The 6,816-nt window shown below is 37.6% G+C and overlaps 1 non-coding gene across 1 annotated transcript; it reads left to right on the top strand.

Moving 5' to 3' along the window:
- The first annotated feature begins 1,325 nt into the window (after positions 1-1,325).
- On the top strand, positions 1,326-1,433 carry LOC130949338 (small nucleolar RNA R71). The gene has a single exon (XR_009073369.1). It is a non-coding gene; the product is annotated as a small nucleolar RNA R71 (small nucleolar RNA).
- The last annotated feature ends 5,383 nt before the right edge of the window (positions 1,434-6,816 follow it).

Genomic DNA, 6,816 nt, shown 5'->3' with positions numbered 1-6,816 from the left:
ATGGATCACAATTTCGTCCACCAATAAGCTTGTTTTCTTGAATTGTCTGCCATCTCTAGTGAGATTTTTGCAGCTTGTACCTCAAAGATCCCTAGCTTCTCCATTACAGAGAGAGGCATGAGGTTTATGCTTGACCCTAGGTCACACAGAGCCTTCTTAAAGGTCATGGTGCCTATGGTACAAGGTATTGAGAACTTTCCAGGGTCCTGTCTCTTTTGAGGTAATTTCTGCCTAGACAAGTCATCCAGTTCTTTGGTGAGCAAAGGGGGTTCATCCTCCCAAGTCTCATTACCAAATAACTTGTCATTTAGCTTCATGATTGCTCCAAGGTATTTAGCAACTTGCTCTTTAGTGACATCATCATCCTCTTCAGAGGAAGAATACTCATCAGAGCTCATGAATGGCAGAAGTAAATCCAATGGAATCTCTATGGTTTCATTATGAGCCTTAGATTCCCATGGTTCCTCATTAGGGAACTCATTGGAGGCCAGTGGACGTCCATTGAGGTCTTCCTCAGTGGCGATCACTGCCTCTTCCTCCTCTCCAAGTTCGGCCATGTGGGTCATATTAATGGCCTTGCATTCTCCTTTTGGATTCTCTTCTGTATTGCTTGAAAGAGTACTAGGAGGGAGTTCAGTAATTTTCTTGCTCAGCTGTCCCACTTGTGCCTCCAAGTTTCTAATGGAGGACCTTGTTTCAGTCATGAAACTTTGAGTGGTTTTGATTAGATCAGAGACCATGGTTGCTAAGTCAGAGTGGCTCTGCTTAGAATTCTCTGTCTGTTGCTGAGAAGATGATGGAAAAGGCTTGCCATTGCTAAACATGTTTCTTCCACCATTATTGTTGTTGAAACCTTGTTGAGGTCTCTGTTGATCCTTCCATGAGAGATTTGGATGATTTCTCCATGAAGAATTATAGGTGTTTCCATAGGGTTCTCCCATGTAATTCACCTCTTCCATTGAAGGGTTCTCAGGACCATAAGCTTCTTCTTCAGATGAAGCGTCCTTAGTACTGCCTGGTGCAGCTTGCATTCCAGACAGACTTTGAGAAATCATATTGACTTGCTGAGTCAATATTTTGTTCTGAGCCAATATGGCATTCAGAGTATCAATCTCAAGAACTCCTTTCTTCTGATTTGTCCCATTGTTCACAGGATTCCTTTCAGAAGTGTACATGAATTGGTTATTTGCAACCATTTCAATGAGTTCTTGAGCTTCTGCAGGCGTCTTCTTCAGATGAAGAGATCCTCCAGCAGAGCTGTCCAATGACATCTTAGACAGTTCAGACAGACCATCATAGAAGATACCTATGATGCTCCATTCAGAAAGCAAATCAGAAGGACACTTTCTGATTAATTGTTTGTATCTTTCCCAAGCTTCATAGAGGGATTCACCTTCCTTCTGTCTGAAGGTTTGGACTTCCACTCTAAGCTTACTCAATTTTTGAGGTGGAAAGAACTTTGCCAAGAAGGCATTGACTAGCTTTTCCCAAGAGTTCAGGCTTTCTTTAGGTTGTGAGTCCAACCATATCCTAGCTCTGTCTCTTACAGCAAAAGGGAATAGCATAAGTCTGTAGACCTCAGGGTCAACCCCATTAGTCTTGACAGTGTCACAGATTGGCAAGAATTCAGCTAAAAACTGATGAGGATCTTCCAATGGAAGTCCATGGAACTTGTAATTCTATTGCATTAGAGAAACTAATTGAGGCTTAAGCTCAAAGTTGTTTGCTCCAATGGCAGGGATAGAGATGCTTCTCCCATAGAAGTCAGGAGTAGGTGCAGTAAAGTCACCCAGCACCTTCCTTGCATTGTTGGCATTGTTGTTGTTTTCGGCTGCCATATCTTCTTCTTGTTTGAAGATTTCTGTTAGGTCCTCTACAAAGAGTTGTGCTTTAGCTTCTCCTAGCTTTCGCTTCAAGGTCCTTTCAGGTTCAGGGTCAGCCTCAACAAGAATGCTTTTGTCTTTGCTCCTGCTCATATGAAAGAGAAGAAAACAAGAAAATATGGAATCCTCTATGTCACAGTATAGAGATTCCTTGAGGTGTTAGAGGAAAAGAAAAATAGAAGGAAGAGGTAGAAGAATTCGAACTTATCAAGTATGATGGAGTTCGAATTGTACATTGAGGAGGGGTGTTAATCCATAAATAGAAGGATGTGAGAAGAAGGGAAGAAATTTTCAAAAATAAATTAAAAAGATTTAAAAAAAATATTTTGAAAAATACTAATTAATTTTCGAAAACTAAGAGTGGAAAAGAAATCAAGTGATTTTTGAAAAAGATTTTGAAATTAGAAATTTAAAAAGATATGATTGAAAACTATTTTGAAAAAGATGTGATTAATAAGATATGATTGAAAAGATATGATTGAAAAACAATTTAAAAAGATTTGATTTTTAAAATCAATGACTTGGCTAACAAGAAAAGATATGATTCAGACATTAAACCTTTCTCAACAGAAAAGGCAACATACTTGAATTGTTGAATCAAATCATTAATTGTTAGCAAGTATCTTTGAAAATGGAAAGAAATTGATTTTGAAAAAGGTTTGATTGAAAAGATATGATTTGAAAAAGATTTGATTTTGAAAAATTTTGAAAACTTGAAAAAAATTTGCATTAAAAACAAAATCTTCCCTCTTGTGCCATCCTGGCGTTAAACGCCCAGAATGGTATCCATTCTGGCGTTTAACGCCCAAAACACTACCCTTTTGGGCGTTAAACGCCCAACCAGGCACCCTGGCTGGCGTTTAAACGCCAGTTTTCCTTCTTCACTGGGCGTTTTGAACGCCCAGCTTTTTCTGTATAATTCCTCTGTTGTATGTTCTGAATCTTCAATTCTCTGTATTATTGACTTGAAAAGACACAAATAAAAATTTTTCTTTTGGATTTTTAATGATGAGGAATAATCAAAATGCAACTAAAATCAAATAACAATGCATGCAAGACACCAAACTTAGAAGTTTGTATACTATTGACACTAACAAATTGAGAATGCACATGAGAAACAACAAAACACTCAAGACAAGAGAATTTTAAAGATCAGAGCAATGAAATCATCAAGAACATCTTGAAGATCACTTAAGACACATGAATGAATGCAAGAAGAACAGAAACATGCAACTGACACCAAACTTAACATGAGACACTAGACTCAACAAGAAACATACAATATTTTTGGTTTTTATGATTTTGTAATTTTTTTTTTGGATTTTTCGAAAATTAAGTGGAAAAGAAAATAAAGATATCAAAATTCTTAATGAGAATTCCAGGAATCATGCAATGTTAGTCTAAAGCTTCAGTCTAAAGAAATTAGACATGGCTAGCCAAGTTTCAGCAGGACATTATATTCAAGAGCTAAATTGATGAGAATCAATCAACTTTGGTGATGATAAGAACCTCACCTTGAAACACTAGAATTCATTCTTAAGAACTCTGAAGAAAAAATACCTAAGCTAAGCAACAAGATGAACCGTCAGTTGTCCAAACTCAACAATCCCCGGCAACAGCGCCAAAAACTTGGTGCACGAAATTGTGATCATCAATGGTGCCATCAACATGGTACGCTTAATTTCAATCTCAATTCTTTATCACAACTTCGCACAACTAACCAGCAAGTGCACTGGGTCGTCCAAGTAATAAACCTTACGCGAGTAAGGGTCGATCCCACGAAGATTGTTGGTATGAAGCAAGCTATGGTCACCTTGTAAATCTCAGTCAGGCAGATTCAAATGGTCATGAATGATATATGAATAAAGCATAAAGATAGAGATACTTATGTAATTCATTGGTGAGAATTTCAGATAAGCGTATGGAGATGCTTTGTCCCTTCCGTCTCTCTGCTTTCCTACTGTCTTCATCCAATCCTTCTTACTCCTTTCCATGGCAAGCAGTATGTTGGGCATCACCGTTGTTAGTGGCTACAATCTCGTCCTCTCAATGAAAATATTCAACGCGCTCTGTCACAGCACGGCTAATCATCTGTTGGTTCTCAATCAGGTTGGAATAGAATCCAGTGATTCTTTTGCATCTGTCACTAACGCCCAGCCTTTAGGAGTTTGAAGCTCGTCACAGTCATTCAATCATTAAATCCTACTCAGAATACCACAGACAAGGTTTAGACCTTCCAAATTCTCTTGAATGCCGCCATCAATTCTAGCTTATACCACGAAGATTCCGATTAAGGGATCCAAGAGATATCCACTCAATCTAAGGTAGAACGGAGGTGGTTGTCAGGCACACGTTCATAGGTGAGAATGATGATGAGTGTCACGGATCATCACATTCATCAAATTGAAGAATAAGTGATATCTTAGAACAAAAATAAGCTGAATTGAATAGAAGAACAATAGTATTTGCATTAATACTCGAGGTACAGTAGAGCTCCACACTTTAATCTATGGTGTGTAGAAACTCCACCGTTGAAAATACATAAGAACAAGGTCTAGGCATGGCCGTGAGGCCAGCCCCCAAAACGTGATCTAAGATAGCATAAAACTCTCCAAGATAGCTACCCAGATGAGAATACAATAGTAAAAGGTCCTATTTGTAGAGAATTAGTAGCCTAGGGTTTACAGAAATGAGTAAATGACATAAAAATCCACTTCCAGGCCCACTTGGTGTGTGCTTGGGCTGAGCATTGAAGCTTTCATGTGTAGAGACTTTTCTTGGAGTTAAATGCCAGCTTTTGTGCTAATTTGGGCGTTTAACTCTCATTCTTGTGCCAGTTCCGGCGTTTAACGCCGGGCAGTTTTGAGCTGATTTGGAACGCCGGTTTGGGCCATCAAATCTCAAGCAAAGTATAGACTATTATATATTTTTGGAAAGCCCAGAATGTCTACTTTCCAACGCAATTGAGAGCGTGCCAATTGGGCTTCTGTAGCTCCAGAAAATCTACTTCGAGTGCAGGGAGGTCAGAATCCAATAGAATCTACAGTTCTTTTCAGCCTCTGAATCAAATTTTTGCTCAGGTCCCTCAATTTCAGCCAGAAAATACCTAAAATCATAGAAAAACACAAAAACTCATAGTAAAGTCCAGAAAAGTGAATTTTAACTAAAAACTAATAAAAATATACTAAAAACTAACTAAAACATACTAAAAACATACTAAAAACAATGCCAAAAAGCGTATAAATTATCCGCTCATCAAGCACCTAAGGCCAGAGAAACCTCAAAAAAAAGAGAAAAGGGAAGACAAAAAAAGCTTCCACCTCTGAGTCATGGGAGATGGAGAGATTCATCTCAAGGATCCATAGCTCAGTAGTAGAGCATTTGACTGCAAATCAAAAGATCCCTGAGATACGTCAGGGGATACATTTTCCTCCACACAATTATTGGGAGCAACTAAGGATAGGAGCACCAAAATCACTAGGGATCAAGCAACAGAAGCAAGGAAGAGACATAGAGGAGCTCAAAAAGCATCATTGGTTCTTCAAGAAGAAATCGCCACCATCACTAAGGTGGACTCATTCCTTGTTCTTATTTTTTCTGGTTTTTTTATTTTTATGCTATATGTGTGTTTATGTTTTGTGTCTCTACCTCATGATCATTAGTATTTAGTAACTATGTCTTAAGGCTATGAATAAATTCTATAAATCATTCACCTCTCTTAAATGAAAAATGTTTCTAATTCAAAAGAACAAGAAGTACATGAATTTCGAAATTATCCTTGAATTTAGTTTAATTATATTGATGTGGTGACAATACTTTTTGTTTTCTAAATGAATGCTTGAACAGTGCATAATTTTGATCTTGTTGTTTATGAATGTTAAAATTGTTGGCTCTTGAAAGAATGATGAACAAAGAGAATGTTATTGACAATCTGAAAAATCATGAAAATTGATTCTTGAAGCAAGAAAAAGCAGTGAAAAAGCAAAAGCTTGCGAAAAAAATTAGAAAGAAAAAGAAAAAGCAAGCAGAAAAAGCCAATAGCCCTTAAAACCAAAAGGCAAGGGTAAAAAGGATCCAAGACTTTGAGCATCAATGGATAGGAGGGCCTAAGGAAATAAAATCCAGGCCTAAGCGGCTAAATCAAACTGTCCCTAACCATGTGCTTGTGGCATGCAGGTCCAAGTGAAAAGCCTAAGACTGAGTGGTTTAAGTCGTGATCCAAAGCAAAAAGAGTGTGCTTAAGAGCTCTGGACACCTCTAACTGGGGACTTTAGCAAAGCTGAGTCATAATCTTAAAAGGTTCACCCAGTTATGTGTCTGTGGAATTTATGTATCCGGTGGTAATACTGGAAAACAAAGTGCTTAGGGCCACGGCCAAGACTCATAAAAGTAGCTGTGTTAAAGAATCAACATACTTAACTAGGAGAATCAATAACACTATCTGAAATTCTAAGTTCCTATAGATGCCAATCATTCTAAACTTCAAGGGAAAAGTGAGATGCCAAAACTATTCAGAAGCAAAAAGCTGCAAGTCTCGCTCATCTAATTGGAACTAATATTCATTAATATTCTGAAATTTATAGTATGTTCTCTTCTTTTTATCCTATTTGATTTTCGGTTGCTTGGGGACAAGCAACAATTTAAGTTTGGTGTTGTGATGAGTAGATAATTTATACGCTTTTTGGCATTGTTTTTAGGTAGTTTTTAGTAGGATCTAGCTACTTTTAGGGATGTTTTCATTAGTTTTTATGCTAAATTCACATTTCTGGACTTTACTATGAGTTTGTGTATTTTTCTCTGATTTCAGGTAATTTCTAGCTGAAATTGAGGGACCTGAGCAAAACTCTGATAAAAGGCTGACAAAGGACTGCTGATGCTGTTGGATTCTGACCTCCATGCACTCGAAATGAATTTTCTGGAGCTACAGAATTCC

Source organism: Arachis stenosperma, chromosome 1, assembly GCF_014773155.1.
Source record: "Arachis stenosperma cultivar V10309 chromosome 1, arast.V10309.gnm1.PFL2, whole genome shotgun sequence".
NCBI lineage: Eukaryota > Viridiplantae > Streptophyta > Magnoliopsida > Fabales > Fabaceae > Arachis > Arachis stenosperma.
This window is presented reverse-complemented; position numbering and strand designations above follow the sequence as displayed.